Source organism: Lissotriton vulgaris, unplaced genomic scaffold, assembly GCF_964263255.1.
Source record: "Lissotriton vulgaris unplaced genomic scaffold, aLisVul1.2 SCAFFOLD_865, whole genome shotgun sequence".
NCBI classification, from domain to species: domain Eukaryota; kingdom Metazoa; phylum Chordata; class Amphibia; order Caudata; family Salamandridae; genus Lissotriton; species Lissotriton vulgaris.
In genome coordinates this window covers 703,543-730,597 of record NW_028245987.1, presented here as the reverse complement: position 1 = coordinate 730,597, position 27,055 = coordinate 703,543, and the positions used below count along the sequence as shown (strand labels likewise).

Genomic DNA, 27,055 nt, shown 5'->3' with positions numbered 1-27,055 from the left:
CATACGTTCTAGACTAAGCAGTCTCCAAAGACGCGAGTGCCATAGGGAAATAGCTGGAGCCTCCCCTCTCTTCCAGGCGGCTGCCAGGGTGACCTTAGCTGCCTCACACGCACCACTCTTAAAGTATGGGACTCAATTTCGGGCGACGACAGGTGGACTTCTTTTCCATCCCCATTCACTCCAATCCATTTCCCTCCAGCTTTCCCCCCGGCCCAACATGAGGGACCATTTGATGCCTGGAGAAGGGGAGGCTGCTTGTCTCTAATACATTTGTTCCACAATTTTGATCCCCTTACTTTTGATCAATGTCAAAGGGACTTTGAATGGAAGAACACGGAAAGATATCAGTATATCCAATTGATACTCTGGGCCCTCACACCTCAGATACGGGAGGCTGCTCCTCGACCTCTCACAAAATTTGAGGCCTTTCTCACCAAGACTGCTAACATGAAAGGGGTGATCTCATTTATCTATAGCTTCCTCCTTAAAACAGTGCTTTCCCCACGCCCCCGGTATATGTTTAAGTGGGAAGACTTAATTCACTGTTTTATTTCCGATGAGGAATGGACGCATCTATGGTACGACATTGCACGCTTCAATCATTCCTCAGAACTCAGGGATCTGCTGCCTGATTTTACGTATACACCAATCATTGAGGAGAGCAGAGATGAGCAGAAGAGTGGAGGGAAGTGTTAAAACGGTACGGGCACACCCAGCTTGCTTGCTAATCTGCACGCAAATAAAAGCACAAGCTTGCCAACAAACTGTAAAGCAAAATTTAAAACTAGGTTAGCAAACTTCAAGCGCTGGCTCGAGCATCCTGTGGGGCTGTCAGTAGATTAGCCTTGTGTGGAGTTATAGGTCAAATGGCACGTTTAATGTCTCCATAACAGAGAGTGGGAGGAGGGTGCTGGGCAGTAGAGAGGAGAGCAGGGCCAGGGGAGAGGGAGGCTAGGAGCAGAGAGAGAGAGGAGACGGACAGCAGGGACAGAGGAGTGCTGAGAGCGGAGACAGGGAAGGCCAGGGGAAGAGACAGAGCCCAGACAGAAGGAAAGCGAGAGTCAACAAAAACAAAGGGAGACGGGGGCAGATGAGGCCTGAGAGCAGAGATCGAGAGAGACACATAGCAGATGGGACGGGTATCGGCAATGAAGAGGTGAATGAAAGATTAGTAGGAATTAAGTAAGAGCAGATAAAAGAACGGCACAAACAGGGGGGGGCAGAGGCTTACCTCATGTTCTGTTAAGACGCTGCTCGAGCAGCAAAATTGCAGCCGCAAGGGAGTGAAATGTTTGGATTCTGGGGCGTTTTGGCCGGAATGACGTTCACAAAGGGGCAGAGAGGGAAAAAATCTCGGGAACGCCCACAAATCTGCTCCGACAATGACAGGCAGATCTCTCTTCCAATGGCTAGCCTCCATTTATGGGGCTAGCCAATGGAAGAGAGAGGAGGGACAACAGCCGTACTGTTGTAACATAAGATTTCGCCTGCGCGAACGCTGCTGTGCAGCGGACGCCAGGCAAAACCTAAAAAACTACAAATGCATCAGATATAGTGAGATTGAACACTGGAAACAACCATGACCAAATATCATATTGTGAAGGTGAGGGTAAACAAATGTCTCCAACAAAACCCTTCTACCCTCTATTTAATAAGGATCTATCGGAGGTACAAGCAGTTATGAAAAATAAATGCCTAAACAATCAAGCTGATAGTATAAAAATGATAGAGAATGGGAAAATGCAGTCCTTAGAAATGCTGCAAGTGGAGGAAAGTAATAAACAGGTGGAAAGTAAGCCATCACAATTGGAAACAAATAGAGCAAAGAGTGAGAGTATCAGAGGGGATGAAACGAATAGAGATTTGTTAAGTGGTGCAGGTAATTTTTACGCCGGAATATAAATCTAAGGGTAATAATGAAACAACTTGCAAACAACAGGACCCAACGCAAGATGGCAGGAGTATGCAAAGCATGTGCATCTACAGCACACATGCCTCAAACAGAGGATTAATGGCCCCAAATCCCTGCCGTGGAATCTGGTCATGTTGTGGCTGAATGTGCCATGTGTTGTGGCAGGCTATAGTGCTTGGTGTGATTTGGTCATTTTTGACAAGGTGGCGTGCTGAACGGTTAGGCAAATTTTGAATTTCTTTGTTTTCGGGATCGTGTGATATAGTGCGGTACCTACCGTATGATGTAAATAAATTACATTGCTAATATACCATAAGGATGTGGGGTGAGTGTTATTATGGCCGAAGCCTTGCTGATTATATGCAGAATAACAGGTCTGGGAGGTCACTACTGACTAGAGCAGGTTAGCAGCTGCACAGGCCTTGGGCATTGATCCTATTGAGGATAATATGTGACGGGCACTGGTGACTGAGTTGGCTAGCAACAACGCTGGCCTCTGTTATTCATTACATTCAGGGTAACAATGCATGTCAATATTGACTGGATCTGGTTGGCAGTAGAGTTGACCTCTGGTTTTGAATATTTGCAGGATTTAAGGAACAGGGGTCACTACTGACTGGAGTTACTTAGCAGGATAATAGGTCTCAGGGAGCCAATACTGACTGAAGCTGATTAGTATGATCACTAGTCCCAAGGTGCTACTAATGACTCAAGTTGGCTAGAATGATAACAGGTCACAGGGGCCAGTACTAACAGGAGCTGGCTAGTAGGCTTACTTACAGGTCCAAGGGTCCACTACTGACTGGAGCAGGCTCAAAGAATAACAGGTGCAGGGGAGTCGGTGTGAGTGTCACCTGTAACCATAGCTGGCTAGAAGCATTGACGACCTTTGGTATTAAATGCAGGATTCAAGGTCACAGGAGGCACTGCTGAATACAGCTGGATAGCAGCAGTGGTGGCCTCTAGGAAGAAGGAATTGAGAAAGCATAACTGGATATACTGGTTTCTTTAATACCGATAATTGTTTACACATCATACACATCAATGCCACAACGTGCATTTATATATTACATTACCAAATTACAATATTCTTATATAATTTGATGTGTCTGTTCGCCTTAATATGCCTGCAAAGTTATATGATTCTATTAGGGCCCAGAACCATTTTATTTAGTGATGTCCATCTGCACACTTTCCTGCATCTTGTAGTAAATTGAATATTGACAAACAGAAGTGTTATTTCCAGAAACAGTGAATTCTGCAGCTTGTCTGTGTATCTTTTATCTGCACCTCACGGACTAACCACATTCCTCTCGAGAGAAGATCCTGCCTCCAACTCATTACTGTTGTTTTAGTAACTGTTTCTATCACGTGTTCACGTTTCATTGACTTCTATTAGGAGAAAAGTGTATAAAAATGCATTGTGTAGCATTAGCATTATATACTCCAACTTGCTTTAGGGTGTAAGTCCTGAATTTTAGGAGGGTGTCTGTAACTAGTGCACTCTGTTAGGCAGCGCTCACCTGTGGTAGTAAGATGTTAACAGGCACCTTATCACCTACGCACGGTGCAGGGCTTTGAGTTACAGAGCTCCTCACGCTGTGGAGAAGATTAGGTCACATTTACCCATTTTCCCATATTTGGTCCTGATGAAATACCAACAGATTGCTCCATGACTACACAAGGCATGAAAAAAGTTGACCTGAAGTATAGACCCCAGCTTACCAGCAGGTCCATAGGTGATCGACACTTTCACACAGTGATAGGGGCCATTAGTTCCTCAATTTCTCTGCCACTGTTTTTAATCTCAACATGGACCAGGAAGATCACATGAACTATGTTGTAGCAACTGTTCGATGGTTGATCTTATATTCAGACTTCACCAATCTCACATCTAATGACACAACATCCTCTGTCCTACTATGCTCATCCGGCGTACTTAATAAAAGATCTGCGACAAAGTGCCCTCTTGTGGTGCCCGCCAGGCATTGTAGCGCCGGCCTGGTGAGGAGTATAGCCCAATGATGAAGCATGTCACCTTCAGGTGAGTGAACGCAACTTGTCTTAAAAGCACATGGGTGTCTGAGTTCAGTTACGATAATGTCTCTGGGACTAAACCTCCGGAACAGTATACTGTGATTTGATTGTGTTTTATTTTAACAAATGTACATAGAAAATATTGGTGCTTGCTTGTTTCACAAAAACAAGCATTTGCAATGCAATAGGTCTCGCATTTACACAAGTTTGATCTACTGGCATTGTAAATGACAATTGCTCTATTTTATGTTTTGATTTTTAAAACATAAATAAAAGGCATTGTCATTTCCAATGCCAATAGCTTAAACTAGCGTAAATGCGAGACCTATTGCATTGCAAATGCTTGTTCTGCTTGAACATGTATTTCCAAAGTCTGTTGTGCTAACCTTGCTCTTGAGTGTGGGGACAGCCAGAAACTGCATATGCTTGCAATAAAATTATTTTAAATTGAAAAAACATTGAATATAATATGAGTAATAGGAGTACTTCCAAGCAGGCCGGTGTACTTGGATCTGGTGTAGAAACTACATTTAGTTTTCATATACATCAAAGAGAAATTTGATTCCTATTGGTGCAAAGAAAAGGGATTATTGGCTTTGCATTGCTGTTCCCTGAAGGCTTCGATAATCACAAGAATTACATGGAGGTAAACTTGGGGGAAAAATCCATCTGTCTTGGTACTGAAGTTAACTTTATTTTTTAATCGGATGTACACATGCGAGCAAGTAATACAGTAAGAAATAAAGGTCTCGGTGCATGAGTACCAATGGCTGAAGTAGATAGACCACTGCCCGATTCTATTACAGGACCGGAGGCTTCGGATTATGCTTCTCTTTCTTATATTTGCTACTCACAGCAGCCAATGAAAAACGTTTTGTATGCAAATAAAACTACATTTCCCATGATGCTCGTACATACATCACATCCTGTATAGCCCAGTAAGAGCTGCTGTACCCTGTGTCTCCTCCTCTTTCTTTGCTGCTCACGCAGACAGTTAAGTGCTCTGAACATTATGTGATGATCGTAATTGATTGTTGAATTATCTTGGTGATGTGTCGATTATGTTTGCGCTTATATCGCGCTATGTTACATACTTTTGTTCGGTATGTGTATTGGCTATTAGGGGCCATTACGTTTTTTCCTTGTAAAATGCCATGTTTTTTGATTAGCGCTCACTGGCGCCATTGCTTTCAGGCTATTGTCGGCTTCAGAAGCTCCCGCTGGGAGCGGTGTGATTTTGTGGGGGGGCTCATACTGAAGCATTGTATGTGGTTATCTGGGAACCCCCCGGCACGTTTTCACTTTCCCGATTGCCCACTGATGATTGAGAGGGTTCCCGCTGGGAGCGCCATAATTAATATGTGTTCCCGTCCGGAGCAGAGTTTCAGGTTTTCGCCAACGGCCCGTTCGGGCTTCGCTTCACTCCTGCGGCCTCTGAGCGCCGCGCTGCTGTCATGGCCCATTTAGATCTTTAGGGGGCACACGCCGCCATGTATTTTTCTAAACGGTGTTTTTTTCTGCAGTGTAAATTCACCGCGGGTGGCCTAATAAGGCTTGATTGTGCCCCGCTGTCCTCACAACCGCGCTGTAGCTGGTAACCTTCCCCCATTGACAGAGTCTACAGACCCACTCAGACTCACGTGCCTAAGTCCATGTGGCCTAGGGGCAAGGATTTTGTCTATTATCCAAGAGGTTCAGGGTTCGATTCCAGGTTCTTCAGGTTGTGTTTTTTCACAATGACGAAATTATATTAAATTACACTTAAGATTGGTATTAATCGGATGAGTGTTTACAGTTGTTGTACTGTAATGGTTTGTGTGCACGTGCTAGCGCTATTGGTTTCATCCACCAGAGTCCACAATGCGATCTCCTGTGAGAGTGGAAATGTCACGCAGAGGATATCTGCGACATGCCTGTTGGACCTGCAATTGATTGTCATGACAAGACCTGGCTTGGCCGCACACTGAATCAAACGCTCCTTCAAGAGCTGCGATACTGCGCTGGCGTTACAGCGCTACAAAATGAGTTACGGTGCTTTGTGTATAGATTTTGGCTCAAAGATTAGATGTTTCAATGATTATCATTGCTGAATTAACACTATTCCTGTCGCTACCCTAGGGTTGTTCTGATCATTGCGCGGTCTCGCGCTTTCTCCGCCAAAGGCTTTCCCTAGTAGCCGAGAGCGGTTATGGAGTCATAACGCTCCGGTGTGCGTAACCCACTTGAGCTTCATTTTGGTGATTTGGCCTACGCACGTCGCACGCGTCCCCTGTTTGTTTCGAGGTCACATTGCCTCGTGCTTTATATGAGCAGATGTCTCCAGCCTCCAGGCGATAACAATAGGCTGGCCCTCGGAGTGCGCACACGCTCCTTGTATTTTATGATGACTCTGACGCCCACTGGGCTGAAATAATGACTACAGCTTTGCTGAGGAGCCGATACATTATTCATTTCTCTGTTTTAGTGTGCACAGGGTTGGCTCCCCCTCTACTCCTCCATTGCGCGGTGCTTTGCACTACTATATATTGAATACAGATATCCCTTGAAGGTGATTGGTGGGATGTATATTGGAGGATGACAACTAATTGATCGGAGCGCATGAGTCTCCTGAACTAATTATGTTGACACTCAGGTTCTCCAAGTTCTTGTGTGGTCAACAGGGCCCCAGGTATGAGATTCCCTGACTCAGGGTTACAGGGCTTGATTGATGCCCGTCATTGTTCTTCTACCACAAATCCTTGAACATGATTTTGTTTTATTCTATTTTTATTTTTTATTTTATTTTATTTTGTATTTCCCTTTCGGCGTGCGACGGGATCTAGACTAGCAAGGGATTATTCAGACTAGACAGGCTGCAAATCAATATCCTAGTCGTAGTCAGCCACGCTCGGCAATAGGCGTCGGTAGGACGCCTCTCGCGCCAGCTCCTCCCAGAGTCGCAAATCCTTCAAGGTTGGGCATCCTGACATCTGTTCCAGGTAGGCCTTTTGTGACAGATCCCTCTGGGACAGATTTATTGCATCTATAATGGGTAGACTTTTTTGCTGGCATATATTCCCATCATATTCTGCTGTTTCTTCCATGTAGCGTTCAGGAGAGCGTCTAATGGTCTCCTCCTTCCCTTCATTGGCGGTTGTTTTGGTGACGGTTCTGATAGTTGATGCTGGGTATGTTATCCCAAGCTCTCAGCACTCTAGGTCTCTCCGAGTAACAAGTTATTTGACTTTTCGAGTTAGCGGTGTATATATACGTAGGGATAGGTCTATCTTAACACAGTCACAGGCCTTAGCCTTCACACTTCCAGACATCGAATTATGATGTTCTGGACAAGTCAGGTTATAACCTTCATGCAATTGTGACTCTTAGATTAGGTTTCCAGGTTTATCTCAATCCTTTGCAACTCAGTTGTTGTACGACCCAAACTACAGCGCTAGAAATATGTTTCCGATGGTATCAGTGCAAGTGTTCCATCGGGTGAGTGCCAAAGTGGCGGTGCGTTGGGCACCGTCAATCAGTTTCGATCTTTCTGTTATTCAGGTTCTTTATCGTGCAGGCCTCTTGAGGCTTACTATCAGCATGCGCAATATCTCGACTGCGGGAAATATCAGCGGGTATAGGCATATAGGGCACCTTCTTAGTGGACTCGTTCCAGGATTCAGGCCTTTCTGCCGAAATTATCAGATTTGGGTTACTGCGGAATACCTCCTGTAGCATACAGGACAGTAATGGACTGGTGCCTTTGGTACCTTCAGATGGCTGGGGGTGGCATCTCATCCGAGAGACAGTCAGTAATTGTAAGCCCTTTGAGTTCTACCTCACAGATCCTTTCGGGGCAGGATTGATTTGTCAGTTACAGTTGTTACAGTTGGACGTCAGTTCCATCTGAAAAGAATGTAGGTCTGCTCCCACGAAAGTTGAGGGAAAGGATTTTGTTCCCTCCGATTCGGAGTATTTCCGGCGACTGGGGTCGCAATTTTCGTGCATGGAGGTCTCCATTTTGTATTCCAATGCTCCTTGGATCGGCGGCGGCCGGCTCGGTCCCTTGCCTTTCCTTTCAATTTTCCTTTTTTCTAATGCAGCGATACTCATGTAGATCGAGGCAAAGGTTTTATGATTCACCAGGGAGCTACGGCTCGTAGGTTACTTGTTGCCTTCAGTAAGCACGGATCTGGGTTTGCACATGGCAATGTGGTAAGTACAGTTTTTTCCCAAGCTGGTATGTATTCCGGCTTTGCTTTTATTTAGGATCAAGTTTCCGGTACCTACAATGCTTTCCACGTCTTTGTAACGCGCTGAGGGCGACCATTTCGTATTTCTGGGTCCTTCCACTCACGCAATATGGTTAGACAATAGAGGGTCACTTTGTTGGTATGTACACATGTGGCAGTCTTGTGAGGACTGATTTCTCTAGTTTGTGAATTATTTACCAATAATGTACAGGGAGTTCAGTAGCTTTCACCTTATAGCAGCCATTTTGGCCGTTTTTCTACGGTTCTCTCTCGGTCCAGGGCAAGTTTCTGAACTTGCGTCGGGTCCTTTTCTCGAGTTCTTTTTTGATGGGGAAAAAATCCCAGCCCGGATTAATTCTAGTGATTTTTCTTTTGATTAATAGACAAATAATAGTATGTCGACCGGACATTAAATATGGTCAAGCTGTGTTACGAGGTATTACACCTTTAGATGTTTCTACGGCGAGGCAAGCCCGCGCTTTACAGGTACAGTATCTACTCTAAGAAGTTTGCTCTAAGCAGTGTCTGGAATGCATGTGGACAGTGCCTGGTCACACGAATTCGAAGTAATGCATTTTTGGAGGTTTTCTTCCCATTCCTGAAGGATTACAACAGTGATTCTCGGATTTACTATCTGAAGTTTTCACATATAATTGGTCATATTACTGTTGATGATTATTGACATTTCATATGTGGGTCCGAGGCTATTATAGCCGATGGTTGAGGGCATTTTTGCCGGAATGGGTATTCAGAATCAATGGTGAGACGCAGTCTGTTCAAGAACCATACTTATCATTCGTGTTTTGATGATTCTCATTGTTTAACAAGTTTCAATTCTAATGATTGATTTTCTCAGAATATTTAAACAGTATTTTATGTACCAGTGGGAGATTTAAGAGTGTAGTAGTGTGGATAAGCGTTGAACTAGCATAACCTGAAGCCTCCGGTCCTGTAATAGAATCAAAAATTAGCTAGCATTCGCGCCAAGAATTTTCAATTCTATTAAGGACACGGAGGCGAGGATTATCCCACCCGGTTTATTACAGTATTGTAATAATTACCCACCCGCATGTACTTGATACTCTGTATCAGCAGAAGTTACAGGTTTTCCTGTCTCATTCCTTTCAGCTTCGAGTAACGAAGAAGGAGCAGGTGTTCTTCTGGGTTACAAGACGTAAACTTTCCAGCTTGAAGAGGGTTCTTCCAGCTTCGAGTAAAAAAGGAAGGAGCAGGTGTTCTTCTGGCTTAAAAGACATAATATTTCCAGTTTGAAGATGGTTCTTCCATGTTGAAAGATGTTTATTGGGACTCATATTCTGTGGATTGGACTGGATTTATTAATGTGTGGACTATATAAGTTTGAGCAAAGAAAGAGGAGACACAGGGTACAGCAGCTCTTACTGGGCTATACAGGATGTGATGTATGTACAAGCATCATGGGAAATGTAGTTTTATTTGCATACAAAACGTTTTTCATTGGCTGCTGTGAGTAGCAAATATAAGAAAGAGAAGCATAATCCTCGCCTCCGTGTCCTTCATAGAATTGCAAATTCTTGGCACGAATGCTAGCTAATTTTTAATCCTTTATCCTTGACCTTTATGCTTTGTTGGGTGGAAACAAAATGCAGATGGCAGTTGAACAGACCAATGAATTAAGAGGGCTGATTCAAAGCGCGTTCGTGCGTGTGGGCGTGTTTATTATATGAGGCTCCCGAAACAGTCTCGTGGACTGACGCCAGGAATACATCTTGGCAAGGCCTGCATGCAGGGGGTATTGGTAGCTGCAAGTGGGGGTGGGTGAGAGGGGGTGTTTTGCCTCTGGACTATGAATGTATGAGTCATAGTAGGTGCAGTGTGGCGCCGCCTGTCCAGGGGCCACTTAACAGTTAACACATTTAAAATGCGTCCGTGCATAACCCTTGCCATGGATACTTCATGTACAGGCAGAAGCACGTGAAATGCGGCGTGATTTGTTGGCCTATGAAAAGGAAGGAGGGCTCACTGTTGGCAGCCCCTTCAGAGCTGTTTTCCATCTGCCTCAGAATAATTATTTCATTAGTAAGTCCGAGTTGTCCGCATTTGGGGTGCAACGGAGCCTGTTGCAACCCAAATACTGACAACTCTAGGCAGTTAGACACGTATTGTTCAGCATTTGCGCTGTAAAAATGGTTAAGTCTTCTGAATTAAGGTAGTATATGGAGGGAGAGTGGGAGAGAGAAAGAAAGACAAGCATTTGCAAAGCAATAGGTCTCGCATTAGGAAAGTGTGACCTATTGGTATTGTAAATGCCACCTTTTTTAATATGTGTTGGCTTTGAAAATATATAAATTAATAGCATTGTTATTCACAAAGCAAATAGCTTACACTTTCCTAATGCGAGTCCTATGCTATGGCAATGCTTATTGGTAGCAAGCAAGAACAGTGCTGTTGTAGTGCTGAGCGATGATGTGGTTTGGCTGAGTGATGTGGGGGTGTATTAGAGTGATGTGGGGGTGTATTAGAGTGATGTGGTGGTGTCCCAGAGTGATGTGGTGGTGTCCCAGAGTGATGTGGTGGTGTCCCGGAGTGATGTGGTGGTGTCCCTGAGTGATGTGGTGGTGTCCCCGAGTGATGTAGTGGTGTTCCTGAGTGATGTGGTGGTGTCACCGAGTGATGTGGTGGTGTCACCGAGTGATGTGGTGGTGTCCCTGAGTGATGTGGTGGTGTCCTTGAGTGATGTGGTGATGTCCCTAAGTGATGAGGTTGTGTCCCTGAGTGACGTGGTGGTGTTCCCGAGTGATGTGGTGGTGTCCCTGAGTGATGTGGTGGTGTTCCTGAGTGATGTGGTGGTGTCCCTGAGTGATGTGGTGGTGTCCCCGAGTGATGGGGTGGTGTTCCCGAGTGATGTGGTGGTGTCCCTGAGTGATGTGGTGGTGTTCCTGAGTGATGTGGTGGTGTTCCTGAGTGATGTGGTGGTGTTCCTGAGTGATGTGGTGGTGTTCCTGAGTGATGTGGTGGTGCCTCTGAGTGGTGCCCCTGAGTGATTGAGTGGTGCCCCTGAGTTATGTGGTGGTGCCCCTGAGTGATGTGGTGGTGTCCTTGAGTGATGTGGTGGTGTTCCCAAGTGATGTGGTGGTGTCTCTGAGTGATGTGGTGGTGTTCCTGAGTGATGTGGTGGTGTTCCCGAGTGATGTGGTGGTGTCCCTGAGTGATGTGGTGGTGTTCCTGAGTGATGTGGTGGTGTCCCTGAGTGATGTGGTGCTGTCCCCGAGTGATGTGGTGGTGTTCCCGAGTGATGGGGTGGTGTTCCCGAGTGATGTGGTGGTGTCCCCGAGTGATGTGGTGGTGTCCCCGAGTGATGTGGTGGTATCCCCGAGTGATGTGGTGGTGTCCCTGAGTGATGTGGTTACAGTGGGTTGCCTCTGGTTTCAAGGAATTGAGTTTATCGGATAAAGAAGGAAACGGGACCCAGCAAAGGTTTTGACTAAAAGGCGTATGGGCTGCCAGAAGAGAAGAATAACATTCGAATACTATGGAATGTTTACATCTGCCTGGAGTTTCCCCTTTAAGTCAAAGAAATTCCCAGCGGGGCAGCGTTTTCCATGAACTCGGCTGTATATCATGTTTCTAAGAAGCGTGAAAGATAAACTCTTTTTTTTTTAAAGAAAAAAAGGGGAGTGCCTTGCATGTTTTGGTATGAATGAGCCTGGTCTGTAGAAGTGGCAAATAAGAGAGTAGCGAACTCACTGACCCCTTGGTAGTACACTCTGATTGGATCCAGTTGGGGCCTCTCATAGCTGCTCACAGTACAGGGTGCAAAAAAAATAAAAATACTGCTACATTCAGCTGCGTAGGGTTAAAGTTACCAGATGGCTCAATGCTGCCAAAAACGTGCCTCTTCAATCCTGGGCCTTTAATTTACCCATGATTGTTTCCAGGTTTGTTAGTTTCAGTGTATGAACTAACGCGCAGCTGCACCATGACTGCCAGGATTCATTAGGCTATTAAGGAGCTTGGTAGGAGCGCTACTTAACTCCTTGGACGCTCATGACGAGCTGAGCTCATCGTGAGCCACGGCACTCCGGTGCTCATGACGAGCTGAGCTCGTCATGGCCTGTGGAACGCTCAGGTGCGGGGAGAATTCCCCCGCTGTGCTGAGCGTTCCACGGGAGGCAATACACCTGTGATGAGCTGAGCTCGTCATGAGCACAAGAGCGCCGTAGCTCATGATGAGCTCAGCTCGTCATGAGCATGGGGGCGCTGTGCGCGCCCCCCTCTCCCCCAGCGCAGCGGGGGATTAACCCCCACAGCGAAGGGGTTAAAAATGCAAAAAAATAAATAAATACACCAAGGCTGCAAGTGATTGGTGGCAGATCATTTTGTTGACTAATATAGTGCTTTGCGTGTTTTGGTATGAATGAGCCTCGTCCGCAGAAGCGCCAATAAGGGAGTAGCGAACTCACTGACAACTTGGTAGTACACTCTGATTGGATCCAGTTGGGGCAACTCATAGCTGCTCACAGTACAGAATGCAAAAAAAATCGAGTGTTTCAACCTGCATTTTTACAAGTGAAGGGCAAGGCAGGGCGTACAAAGTCCAGAGCAGTATTTAGTAGAATAATGCTTTTGTTCTAACAAAGCGAGCAGCTAACCAGGTGGTGCTAATGGTTGCTATTTGAGCCAATTATGGTTAATAATTTAGAGTTTAGTCTGACCCCTGGTGTTATTTGCAGTGCTCAGCATTGTAAGATATTAACTTATATCTCAAACCGCTACTGCACTCCCTGAAACACAGAAATGTCACCATTTACAACTATGCGGACGATTTGCAGCTGATATTCCCCCTCAACTCTACGGACTCTACTAAGGAATTTCAAACCACCATGCTGCACATCCAGAGCTGGATGGACCAGAACCATCTTAAGCTCAACCCAGGAAAGACCGAGCTTGTACTCCCCGGCAACAGCGCTTTAAGTTGGGGCCCCCACTTCTGGCCAGCCTCGTTGGGCCCCCCTCCTTCCCCCTCTCAGTCAGTGAAAAGCCTCGGGGTCACTCTCTGCTCCGACCTCTCACTGAAAACCCAGGTCGGAACAGTGATCTCTTCCTGCTTTTTTCAGCTAAGAAAGATTTAAAAAATCGCCCATTTGCTGTCTCATTCTGCTCTCATTCAGGTGGTAATCGCCTTGGTCCTTTCACGACTGGACTTTTCCAACTCCATCTACTTGGGCCTACCTCTCGCCCTCGTTAAACGCATGCAGATTGCTCAAAATCAAGCGGCCAGATTAATATATAAGAGTAATCGCAGGAAGTCGGCCAAACCCCTACTAGCCTCCCTCCATTGACTCCCTATAGCCCAACGGATTACCTTTAAGGTAGGCTGCATAACCTTCAAAGCCCTTCACGGCAAAAGCCCTAAGTTCGTCAATCATCTCATGAATAAATACGAACCGACCCGGGATCTTCGCTCTGCCCACTTGTCCCTTCTCTCGCTGCCCATGTTCAAAAAGAAGCGACTAGGTGGATCTCGTTTCGCTTACCTCGCCCCTAAAATTTGGAACTATTTTCCCCTGTCTATTCGGAACTGCACTAAGCTAGTAGAATTCAGGAGAGCCTTGAAGACCTGGCTATTCAAACAAGCGCACGGTTAGAGCATTGTTACCATCTGTCTCTTCAGTCACCATTTGTCTCTCAGCGCCATGAAACCTCTGGGTGACCGTGCGCTTAACAAATTCCGAATAGAATAGAATAGAATAGAAAGTGCTGACACCACCTCCGGGGTTGCAGCGCTTGGTACACAACACTGAGATTGTTGCCACAGCTTCTGTGGTTCAACTGGAAGTGTAATGTGAGCCATCGATGAGATGCATGGATGATTCTTCAATTACACTTTTTGGAAGAACTGGTTTAATGTGATTTTTATTTCATTTAAGGTGTATGCATTCTAATTTGTGAAGCTGAAGCGCAGTGTGCCGCACTGCTTTAAAAAATACTTGAATATTGAAAAAAAGAGCTCAAAGTGCCGTACTCATTAAAGAAAACATACACAGATACCATGTACATGCCCAATGTGGAGTGGGGCGGGGGCGTCTTTAAAAGAACAAGAGGGGGGAGTGCACGGAACAGGAACAGGCACCCTCGGAAGCATTTGGTGAGCCAGGGGGCGGGTGAGTGGGAGGCATTCCTTTGTAGTCTGATGGGGGGGGGGGTGCGAGGCGCAAATGGTGTAATGGTTGTGTGTGAGCGGCTTCTTTTCAATTCGGATGGGGGTGCGGGGGAGCAGGGGAGCGAGCAAGCGGGAGGGAACAAGCATATGGCGAGTGGCGGGGAGCAGCTTGGGAGCATGGACGTTTCTTAAATTAAACTTTTTGGGAGAACTGGTTTAATGTGATTTTTTTCATTTAAGGTGTATGCATTCTAATTTGTGCAGTTACCTGAATGCATTGTTAAAGATGAAGATCAAAGTTCCGCGCTCATTAAAGAAAACATACACAGATACCATGTACATGCCCAATGTGGAGTAGGGAGGGAGCGTCTTTAAAAGAACAAGAGGGGGAAGTGCACGGAACAGGAACAGGCACTCTCGAAAGCATCTGTTGAGTCAGGGGGCAGGTGAGCGGGAGGCATTCCTTTAGTCTGATGGGGGGAATGCGAGGCACAAATGGTGTAATGGTTGTGTGCGAGCGGCTTCTTTTCAAGTCGGATGGGGGGGGGCGGTTTCATTAGTCTGATGAGACTATTATTTTAGCCCGATGACTGAAAAGATATATTAGATTGAGCCCCCTTAACGTATAAGCTCTCGGGGTGGACGCCGCCGGTATCTCACATCTCTTTACTCATCTACCTGGAGAGCAGAAAAGACTGCAACAAGAACATATCTCTGTGGGCAGTGCCATTCCGTTTAATAGAGCCAATCCAAAGAGAGAAGTTATTGACATTAGGAGTTGACGATGAGAAACCAGGGTCCTTTACTGGTACTCGCACTCTGCTATTACTTCATTGTTTTAGTTACTTTTTGGTTAGGCGAGTTGCAAGTTTTATTAGACAGAAATATTGTTTTGTAAGAAAAGCGCGTGACCTGCATTGTTAAAGATGAAGCTCAAAGTGCTGCACTCATTAAAGAAAACATACACAGATACCATGTACATGCCCAATGTGGAGTGGGGAGGGAGCGTCTTTAAAAGAACAAGAGGGGGAAGTGCACCGAACAGGAACAGGCACCCTCGGAAGCATCTGGTGAGTCAGGGGGCGGGTGAGCGGGAGGCATTCCTTTGTAGTCTGATGGGGGAATGCGAGGCACAAGTGGGTAATGGTTGTGTGCGAGCGGCTTCTTTTCAAGTCGGATGGGGGGGGGCGGGGGAGCAGGGGAGCGAGCGAGTGGGAGGGAACGAGCATATGGCAAGCGGCGGGGGAGCAGCTCTGGTGCGAGGCTGATGGGTTTGACGAGCACGCGCATCTCATACGAGTGCATCACATGAACTGGACGTAATCCGTACTTGGTAGAGATTTTCTTTTGCCTACTATATACTCGCCTATTAATCCCTGCGCGATATAATAGGCAAAACCTAATGATCGGATAACTGCCTCCGAGCGCACTTCTTACAGACCAGTATGGGGTTATCATGTTGCTGCTACAAGCTCCTTACCTGTGTGAGTTATCAGGATCGATGCAGGGAGCAGACCGAAACCAGGCACACATGGAGGTCAATGACAAATACTGAAGAATTAACAGAGCTTCCAAGCTGGTGACCATTACTTAATTGACCCTGAAAATAAAAGACACGTTTTAGTATTCTGGTGACTTATGACCATAAAAAAAAAAGGTTATAAATTCAATATTGTGTCAAATACTTAAAAAATGGAACTGGATGTGCTGAATCGGATGTTGCCCCAGGTCATGCGTGACACCTTCCACCACTATTGCTTATGGAACTTGTAGTTTTGTTTTTCTCATTAAAAGGATGGGCTCTAAAGTCTCAGTGTTCTAAGCGATGTTAGTTAAAATCAGAGGCCTGAGTGAGGGTGAAGCATGACACTGCTCTGCTTAGCAGTGAGATGAATGACAGTTCCCCAGCCCTTCCATTCTTCGACAGCCAGAGGCTCGTCAGCCGTTCATATTTTTTTGCAATAGGAAAGAAACTTTTATTGCAGCTTGTGCCAACTGAAGAGATAAAACTCCTGAGCATGTTTAATTGACTACTGACAAACATGTACAATCAAGAACATGAGTTTCTGGAAAACTATCAAGCACACAATCAGAATCAGCCGCCCTTCACACCCAGGAATTCTTGAGGCTTTGGAGAGGATGAATTGCACGTGGTATAAGAGGAACACTACATCGACTCAAAGCTCACTTCTCAGGGATGTACTGAAATGCCAGCTTTATGGCACACTTAGCCAGCTCTTCACCTCCTCCTCCTCAAACTGTTAACCAGCTAACAGCGCAAATGAGCCTGCAACATAGCATTGCTGACTTGGTTCCACACCGGACAGGGCAAGGTGGTCAACTCCATGCTCCTCCAAGTCAGCAAGCACTCTGGTCGAGCCAGTCCTAGCCCCACATGGATGTTCCCCATCACAATTATTTTAATGGTACTAAGTTATGTTTCTGCTAAATGTATGAGTCAAAAAGTTAAAGATTTTACTAGGAAATGCTGAAAGAGAAATCATGACGTTTTTCAATATTTCTGAGTCTGCCACATTACACGGGAACATTACTTCTCTACTGCAGCAAATCATGTATGCGCCCTGTAGAAAGCATGTTTGAATGAGACATGGAATGCATTGCAGCCAACAATCTATGCAACATCATAGCAGAGTGCAAGATAACTTGTGTTATTATTCCAGCAGAAGGAAATGCCATTCCTAATGTGTACGTCATTTTAAAGACAAACCCAGGAAAATGTACGGTCAATGTTGTTCTTCGCCAGTTAAAAGACTAGCACCATTAATGCGCCAGGAAATAGAATACTATGAGAAATCCTACTTGTTGGCAGGGTGCTGCCTGCCATTATATTGCAGGTTACTTCTAACATAATCTGATTTATACATACATATTCCAGGGTGCTGCCAGCAATAGGGTCTGCACACAGCAGTCTTGAGTCAAGTACTCCGGTGGCCCTAACACTAAATATTTGGGACAAGGTACTGAGGCATAGAGAGCTGATCATATTCCCTCCCCATACACTCTGTTCCAGTTTCCTCGCGCACAATCATACCTGCTCTCGCCCCAGGAAGCTCCAGGAAGCATTGGACGCCGGACGCCTGAAGCCGACGTATTGGATCTCACGTGAATGCGCTTGTGTTCGCGTGCGCGTGCCCGTTTGTCCCGGGGGATCCTGTACCTGCACCCGCTCCGCTCTTGCTGCATGCCGAGCGAACGCCGAGCAGAGCGTTGAGTGAATAGAGGATCCAGGGGCCCGTTGCGCCCTGCTGGAGGCCGAGAATTGCAGCCGGAGGGCAGGGGGGAGGTCCAGATTTTAGCTGAGAAGCTTGAGGCGGTGAAACCCTGGCACCTGGCAGATTAACCTTAAAATTAAACTTAAAATAAAACACAGGCCCTAAGAAGTGCTGTAGGCACCAGCTGAGTTAGAGTTGGTGACAGCACCTCGGCAGACAAGTAGCCGACGGTAGCAGGGGGCTGGAAGAGCGAAGGGCACTGCGGCAAACCGTGAAACAGAGGTAAGTGAGGAGCAGTTGCCCTACATAGGTTTATAATATGGAAGGGCTGTAATTGTTTTTCTTAATAATCAAGGACATTAAAACTAACCCAAAAGCAACGGTGCTAGTCACATGGGTACAGGTTATTGAACTGGTATTGGCAAAAGGGGCCTCGTGATCTAATCCCAGCGGAGGATTGAAATAGGGAAGCAGCATTTAAAACAGGCTATAGGATTGGTGACCAGAGACCAGAGTGCGAGTAACGAAGAAGGAAATCTAAAAGATAGCACTGGCCAAAGCAATAACCCGTAGGACTATAAAAACCGGGAAAAAGAATGAGATGAACATTCCAGTGGCAGGTGAAGGGAGCGGAGTAGGTAAATCAAAAGGGGCGATGAGTAAGCCAACTGGAAGGAAAAATAAGTAGCAAGGAATGTACAATCCTTGACGCTAACACTGTAATCAGCAAAACCAAAAATAGCAAAAGGTGATACATCAGTGTCTAACTCGAAGACTTTTTGGGAAGACATATCAAGGGGAAGGATGTGAGGGACAAGGAGTCAAGTGCCGAGGCCTACCCAACCTCTGAGTCCATGGGCGAGGTTGGTCTAGCCTCTCCAAACCAGACCATATTTAACATCTCTGGGGTTTCTTTGAATCCACGGCTGTCCTCTTCGCCAAGAATGTTCCAGGGGAGCAGTCGAAAGCAATGTTGGGAGAGTTGACACAAATCAGAGGGTTAATGCCGGCATTAGTTAGACCGATTGGTGGGGAACAGGATGCGTTAGGCAGTAAGGATGAAGAGGTAGCTTTGTTAAGGGCTCCCAAGGTAAAGAAAGAGGAACCAACTGTACAAATATCCCAACAGTCAATGATTGTGAGGAAATGGGGTGAAAGGAGATATTACATGAGTGGATTCCCGAGGTCAAGGGGGAAGTGGAGATCGCCCTTAGAATAAGACAACAAATAAGACATCATGTAAGGAAGGTGAGAAGAGTGAAAGGAGAAAGGAAGGAACAAGAATGTCAAGAGAGGGAAATAATGCAAAGATCAAAGGAGTATAATGCAAAGCCGATAGCCGAACGAGAAGAACCTTGGAATAGGCTAGAAAGATCAAAGATCAGTAAAAGTAGTCTGGCACCAACAACGAAAAGGAAAAAGGAGAAAGAGGGGAAAGGTACAGAATTGAGGATAACTACACAATTGGGACCTGGAAATCCTAGACGTAGTAAGACCACCAAAGAAAAAGATTAGGGAGACATTCCAACAAAGAGAAGGGAAGCCCGATTAATGGGAGACATCCACGGCGTAAGGCAAGATTGTACCCCCGACTTATGGGTTTTCCTAGAACCTTCCGGCCAGGGCAAAGGTGGGAAAAAAGCCAGGGAATTAAACCCACTAAATTGATCACAACTTATATTCTCCATGTCAAAATGTGCAAGCCTCGGCAGCACTGGCACAGAGGACCTTAGAGAAGTAGGGTTTGTTACAAATAGCAAAGGGGGTGATGTGACCAAGCTCCTCTTCTACTCTGCCTTGGTGAAAGCCGCTGCATAAAATGCCAAAAATAAGCTGCAAAAGGAGGGGATTAGATTGGTAAGAAAGGAGGAATTCCAGGGGAAGCACTTCCTTACGAATCATGCTGGACTAGGGGTACGGCAGATAAGGTCAATCAACTCAAGTTGGAATAAGAAGGAGGATCTTGCAATAAATATAACTGATAACGAATTTGCAAGATACTACAGATATATTTGCTGGAAATAGGTTTAATGTCCTAGCATCCCCAGAATTTAGGGAGTAAGAAGAGGAGGGGTTCCTGAGTGAAATCGACTAGGAGCATGGGTCGTCACACAGCCTATCAGTTCTATCATGGAATATAAATGGCTACAAGAAAATATCGACTCAGAATAATTTTGATAAATTCATTAAGAGTAATGATATTGTCTGCCTGCAGGAGACTTGGCTATGCGACGATACCCGAGCAACCCTAGCTATAGAAGGTTTTGCCGAACACTCTAAAGGAGCCAAGAAAAATACTCTGGGGAGGCCAACTAACGCTGAGTTCGACACAGATAGCTAGGAAGGTTCAGAATATGTAACTACATTGTGATTGAGCATTAGGCTGTAGGGTCCTACTGCAGAAGTCGGATCCCTGCTATGATGGAATATGTATTATAAACGTTTATATACAGAAGGGAAAGGACAATGAATATAAGGTGAATTTGGGAAAACTGAAAGAAGATTTAGAGTCTGTTAGCGTAAAATATCAGAAGGATATATTATTGGTGTTCGGTGATTTTAATCATAGATTAGACCCCCAAAGGGTGGATAATTGGCACAAGGAATTTTTAGAATCTTATAATATCGAAGTAGCCATTTTCCTTAGAGGAGAGATCTCGCCAAAGGATGCGACTTTTACTCAGCTGGTGGGTTCACTGGGCATGGTGTGCGTAAATGGGAGAATGCAGCCAGATCGGCCAGCAGGACGCACTTTTTTGAGGGGCCAGCAACTCTGCCCAATAGATTATGTGTTTTGTCAGGCCTGGTGCTTTGGGCTAATTAAAAATTTTGAGGTGATGAAAATGAAAGGTAGCGACCATTATCCACTGAGGGCAGAATTACATCTATAAAGAAGCAAAAATAGAGAAAGGGTTTTGCAGGTACATGTGGATTATCCAAAACGGTTGAAAACTAGTATAACAGAGGAATATATTGAGAAATTAAAGCAAACCCAGCAGGCTATTCCTGTAGAAGAAATTCAATTAAGAAATGGATTTACCTAGTTTGAATCCACCATAGGCAAGCTGGTGGACACCTTAAGACATTTTAAATTAAGAAAGGCAGGGCCTGGGAGCCATAGTGTTAATAAAAATGTGAACACCTTGTTTGACGGTGAATGCCGGGTAGCCAAGGCACAGATCAGGCAGAAGACGAGAAGATTAAGGGTCAGGTTTAATCTGGAATTATCTCTGCCCCTCCAGTTACTAAGGTTAAAATACAAAACACTCATTCAGAACAAAAAAAACTATAAAGATAAGTGCTGGGCAAATATGTTGGAGGTCATTGAAACTAGAGATGTCAAATGATTTTGGAAATTAGTTCAAGAAAGTGTGGGTAGAAAAGCAGGTTCTGTAGACTGTATGGTCCCTGAAGATGAATGGGTGGGCTACCTGGGAGAAATATATGGGAAATGGCCTATACAAGAAGAGTCAAGGATGCCAGTTTGGCCACAGCTGAGGGTTGACATAAAAGAAGACTTTACCTCAAGCTATATAAAGAAAATTATAGCAAGTTTGAAGCTTACCGGCGCTGCAGGCCCAGATATTCTTCCGGCAGTGATAATAAAGATTAGACCAGATTGGTGGGCTGAGTTTTTTGTAATCTTGGAAACAGGAATTGTACCAGAAAGCTGGAGGGGTGCAATTATAAGACCAATACATAAGAAGGGCGACCTAAAACTACCGAAGAACTATAGGTTAATAAATCTCCTAGACATATGGGAAAAAGTCTTTGCAAAAGCCATATTGAGTTTACTTAAAGATTGGGCAGAGGAAAACCAGATTATACCCCAGAACAGGGGAGGTTTAAAACAGGCCACTCCACAATTGACCATTGCTTTGCTCTCTGAGCCATAGCGCGGAAGTCAATTGAAACGCGGGGAAGTTTATTCTGCTGTTTTGTGGACTTCCGTGCAGCTTTCGATCTGGTGGAACGGGAGCTGTTGTGGGAGGCCTTAACTAGCTACTATATCCCAAAAGATTTGTTAAGTCTGATTCAAATACTCCATACTAAGGACTGGGCGAGATAATTCTTGATATATATGGAAGTTTATCTGGGAGCATTGAGATTGGAAATGGGTTGCGGCAGGGATGTGTATTGGCCCCCCCTGCTGTTTTCCTTGTTCCGTAGGAGTAGGCGAGAACACCAAAATATCACAGGGGTGTAAAAATGAAATACAGAATAGCAAATTAAAATGCGCACGAGAGACTAGGGGGATCATGAAGGAGCTATGTGGTATGATGATGGTTAAACTGTGCCCCGTCACCTATACGATTAGTATTGATAAGAAAGTACTTAGAATGTTGGGGAAGGAAATATCTAAGGCACAGGACCAAAATCACCTCGCTAATAAGATCTCAGTGATCTTTATGATTGACACAGGGAAAAATGAACAATGTTCTCCCTACATTGATAGGTTACCTGATTGTCAATTAGTGCTATGGAAATAATGTGGTAAAAAGCTCAATGATTGATAAGAAGGGAAGATGCATTTGCACTGTGGGAACCTCATGTGACTTGTTACATATTTTATTAGATTGCCTGAAGTTTCTAGATGTACGAATTATGTTTTTAAAACCGACATTTAAGAAATATGATATTAAATCTAGGACCCAGGCTATAACTTTGGTGACGGCAATGATCCATTTAGATATTGCCGCTGCTATTGGGAAATGTATGCAAAGAGTGAAGGCACTTATCTCTGTCCTTTTCAATGAGTTTTAGTAAAATAATTTTACCTTAGTGGGGCAACGGAGGGTTTTATAAGTGCATGCGTTTTACGATCGATTTTAGCGTATTTAATTATGTGTACTTTGTATGTGTGGTTGTGTGTGTGTGGTTGTGTGTGTGCGGTTGTGTGTGTGGTTGTGTGTGTGGTTGTCTGTGTGGTTGTATGTGTAGTTGTCTGTGTGGTTGTCTGTGTGGTTGTGTGTGTGGTTGTGTGTATGTGTGTGTGTGGTTGTGTGTGTGGTTGTATGTGTGTTTGTGGTTGTGTGTGTGGTTGTGTGTGTGGTTGTGTGTGTTGGGATTGTGGTTAAGTGGGTGGCTGTGTGTGTGGTTGTGTGTGTGCTTATGGTTGGTTGTGTGTGGTTGTGTGTGTGGTTGTGCGTGTGGTCGTGCGTGTGGTTGTGTGTGTGTGGTTGTGGGTGTGGTTGTGTGTGTGTCTGGTTGTGTGAGTCTGGTTGTGTGTGTGGTTGTGTGTGTGGTTGTGCATGTAGTTGTGCGTGTGGTTGTGTGTGTGTGGTTGTGGGTGTGTGGTTGTGGGTGTGGTTGTGTGTGTCTGGTTGTGTGAGTCTAGTTGTGTGTGGTGGTTGTGTGAAGTTGTGTGTGGGTGTGGTTGTCTGTGTGGTTGTGTGTGGTTGTTGTTGTGTGTGTGGTTGGGTGTGGTGTGTATGTGGTTGTGTGTATGTGTGTGTGTGTGTGTGGTTGTATGTGTGTTTGTGGTTGTGTGTGTGGTTGTGTGTGGTTGTGTGTGTGTAGTTGTGTGTGTTGTGTTTGTGGGTGTGGATTTGTGTGTGTGGTTGTGTGTGTGTGGTTGTGTGTGTGTGTGGTTGTGTGTGTGTGTGTGGTTGTGGGTGTCTGGTTGTGTGTGGGTGTGGTTCTGTGTGGTTGTGTGTGTGGTTGTGGTTCTGTGGTTGTGGTTCTGTGTGGGTTTGGGAGTGGTGTGTGTGGTTGTGTGTGTGTGTGGTTGTGTGTGTGTGGTTGTGTGTGTGATGGTGTGTGGTTGTGTGTGTAGTTGTGTTTGTGTGTGGTTGTATGTGTGCTTGTGGTTGTGTGTGTGGTTGTCTGTGTTTATGTGTCTGTAGTTATGTGTGCGGTTGTGTGTGGGTGTGTGTGGTTGTGTAGTTGTGTGTGTGGTTGTGTGTGTGTGGTTGTATGTATGGTTGTGTGTGTGAGGTTGTATGTGTGGTTGTCTGTGTGGTTGTATGTGTGGTTGTGTGTGTGGTTGTGTGAGTGTGGTTGTGTGTATGTATGTATGTATGTGTCTTGTAAAGCGCACTTCTGCCCTGAGGCGTCGTGGCGCTGTAGACCGCTGGGGAACCTGTCCTTGCTATCCCTGTGAGATGGTCCCTACTGGGTATCTCCAAGGTGAACCAAGGCATCCCCGGCGAATGTGGGGGGCCATTGTAGAGATGAGGCAAGCTAATGCCCAGAGTTGCCGAGTGTGATCCCTGGTTAGAGTAGGCACCGAGGCGAGAATTATCGTGTCCGCTGACCCTGGTCCACGACCCTGCCGCGTCGGGAACTGAACCCTGGTCCCGGGCCGTTCTCTGCTTCCGGGTCTGCCGCCTCTAACCAGTGAGCCACACCACTGTGTGGTTGTGTTTGTGGTTGCGTGGGTGGCTGTGTGTGTGTGGTTGTGTGTGTGCTTGTGGTTGGTTGGGTGTGGTTGTGTGTGTGTGTGGTTGTGTGTGTGTGGTTGTGTGTGATTGTGTGTGTGTGTGGTTGTGGGTGTGGTTGTGTGTGTCTGGTTGTGTGTGTGGTTGTGTGTGGGTGTGGTTGTGTGTGTGGTTGTGTGTATGTGTGTGTGTGTGGTTGTGTGTGTTGGTGATTGTGTTTGTGGTTGTGTGTGTGGTTGTGTGTGGTTGTATGTGTGTTTGTGGTTGTGTGTGTGGCTGTGTGTGTGGTTGTGTGTGCTTGTGGTTGGTTGTGTGTGTGGTTGTGTGTGTGTGTGTGGCTGTGGGTGTGGTTGTGTGTGTGTGGTTGTGTCTGTGGTTGTGTGTGTCTGGTTGTGTGTGGGTGTGGTTGTGTGTGGTTGTGTGTTTGCCGTTGTGGTTGTGTGTTTGTGTGTGGTTGTGTGTGGGTTTGGGTGTGGTGTGTGTGGTTGTGTGTGTGTGTGGTTGTGTGTGTGGTTGTGTGTGGTTGTATGTGGGTGTGTGTGTGTGGTTGTGTGTGATGGTGTATGGTTGTGCTTGTGTGTGTGGGTGTGTGTGTGCTTGTGCTTGTGTGTGTGGTTGTGTGTGTGGTTGTCTGTGTTTATGTGTGTGTAATTGTGTGTGCGGTTGTGTGTGTGGGTGTGTGTGGCTGTGTGTGTGGTTGTGTGGTTGTGTGTGTGGTTGTGTGTGGTTTTGTGTGTGTGTGGTTGTGTGTTTGTACATGGTTGTGTGTGTGGTTGTGTGTGTGGTTGGGTCCGGTTGTGAGTGGTTGTTTGTGTGGTTGTGTGTGTGGTTGTGTGTGGTTCTGTGTGTGTGGTTGTGTGTGTGATGTGAGGTTGAGTGTGTGGTTGTGTGTGGTTGTGTGTGTGTTTGTGATTGTGTGTGGTTGTGTGGTTGTTGTTGTGTGTATCTGTGGGTGTGGTTGTGTGTGTGTGTGTGTGTGGTTGGGTGTTTGGTTGTGTGTATCTGCGTGGTTGTGTGTGTGTGTGTGGTTGTGTGTGTGGTTGTGTGTTTGTGTGTAGTTGTGGTTGTGTGTGGGTTTGGGAGTGGTGTGTGTGTGGTTGTGTGTGTGGTTGTGTGTGGTTGTATGTGGTTGTGTGTGTGTGGTTGTGTGTGATGGTATATGGTTGTGCTTGTGTGTGTGGTTGTGTGTGTGGTTGTGTGTGTGCTTGTGTGTCTGGTTGTGTGTGTGGTTGTCTGTGTTTATGTGTGTGTAATAGTGTGTGCGGTTGTGTGTGTGGGTGTGTGTGGTTGTGTGTGTGGTTGTGTGTGTATGGCTGTGTGTGGTTTTGTGTGTGTGTGTGGTTGTGTGTTTGTACGTGGTTGTGTGTGTGGTTGTGTGTGTGGTTGGGTCCGGTTTTGTGTGGTTGTTTGTGTGGTTGTGTGTGTGATTGTGTGTGTGGTTGTGTGTGTGATGTGAGGTTGAGTGTGTGGTTGTGTGTGGTTGTGTGTGTGTGTGGTTGTGTGTGTGATTGTGTGTGGTTGTTGTTGTGTGTGTCTGTGGGTGTGGTTGTGTGTGTGTGTGTGGTTGGGTGTTTGGTTGTGTGTGTCTGTGTGGTTGTGTGTGTGTGTGTGGTTGTGTGTGTGATTGTGTGTGTGTGTGTGGTTGTGTGTGTATGTGTGGTTGTGGTTGTGTGTGGTTGTGTGTGGTTGTGGTTGTGTGTGTGTGTGGTTGTGTGGCAATGCGTGTGGTTGTGGTTATATGTGTGGTTGTGTTTATGTGGGTTACAGTAATACTAAAAGCATCTCAAAATAAAGAAACACAAACATTGAGTTTGTGGAAAGAGAAAGCACGTAGTAAGTCAGACGGGTGCAGCAAAGTATTAACACAACAACATGTTCTTTGATGTTTGATGTTCTTTGAATGAGAACATCAAAGGGGCGCCGCAAAAGTGATTGCGGGCAAAAGTGAGAGTTATCGCGGGCGCTTAATGAGCATGACGAGGTTTGCCATATGGCGCCTCTGCTCCTAAGGGCTTGCCCGCGCACATGCACTGTAGCTCCAGGCTGGCAATGGTAGCATTTTTTGAGCCCTCAATAAAAGTCTCGCCAGACCAACGCATGCGCTGAGTCAGGCGAGACCTAAAAAACTAAACAAAAAGCAACAAAACTAGAAAATGCATTTCCAAATGCTGCAAAAGAGAAACAGTTAATACAAATGAAAAATATTAAACTTTGTTGGTACCTTAGTAATGTGCTTACTTCTGGGCTTCACTCCATCTGCAGCAATAACGCTCTGAAAGGAGAAATTACTGCAGTGAGTCTCAAGAGTCTTCAGTGTTACTGGTCACAGTCACGAAGACTGTGGTGTCGGAAGATATCTTTCTCTTATTTGGCTTTATAGTTCCACCAGTCACGCCATCGCTTTTAGCAGACACGCTACTGTTTGCATCGTTACAACTTCAGGCAGACCAGCAATTCGGATATCACCACTCAAATTGGGTGAATATTTGACAAGTACGGTCTCGGCTTACCAAGTAGAACAAAAGAATCGGGTCTCATAACCATACCCATAGCCACAGTTAGCTCTGCCGCCACTTGAGCACACCCAAACACCTCAGCACTTAAGCACCAGTCCCAGGGGAGACCATCTGTGATGTCCTTGTTAACTTGCACCACTCCTGGGTCAGCACAAGCAGCATCATGGCCAGCGTCCAACACCGCTACCACAAACATTCATGAACATCCAAAACGCTCGTCACCCAAACTACACAAAAATGGCTTTCTAGATAAGCAATGTATAGTTATCAAGGACCCCTGAATACAATGAATACAGAATTCCTAGGTCAGGGAAAAACAAATAATCGAAAAACAACAACCTAGGCAATCATGATTGGAGTTCAACAATGAACATGAGAATGAATTTCAAAGGAAAGAGAGCTACCAGTAAGTTCAGATTCTGATATTTATTAACATATATGTTTAAAAAACGAGAAATGACATAAATCTCATATACATAAAAATAATAACAAATCAGTTAATCAATATACATAAAAACGTTTCATAGGAACTGTATGTAATTATTTTCATTTTTGTATTTTTAACCTTTTATTATAGAACATATGTGGCTTCTCCAGAGGAAGGCG

The 27,055-nt window shown here is 45.5% G+C and overlaps 1 pseudogene across 1 annotated transcript in view; it reads right to left on the bottom strand.

Moving 5' to 3' along the window:
* Positions 1 to 26,206, bottom strand: part of LOC147666189 (uncharacterized) — a 39,787-nt pseudogene extending 13,581 nt beyond the window's left edge. The window contains exons 1-3 of the transcript XR_015304870.1: positions 26,155 to 26,206; positions 15,801 to 15,920; positions 2,693 to 2,874 (exon numbers count right to left, since the gene is read on the bottom strand). The product of XR_015304870.1 is annotated as an uncharacterized LOC147666189 (transcript). The remainder of the gene's footprint in view (positions 1 to 2,692; positions 2,875 to 15,800; positions 15,921 to 26,154) is intronic.
* Positions 26,207 to 27,055: the final 849 nt, after the last annotated feature.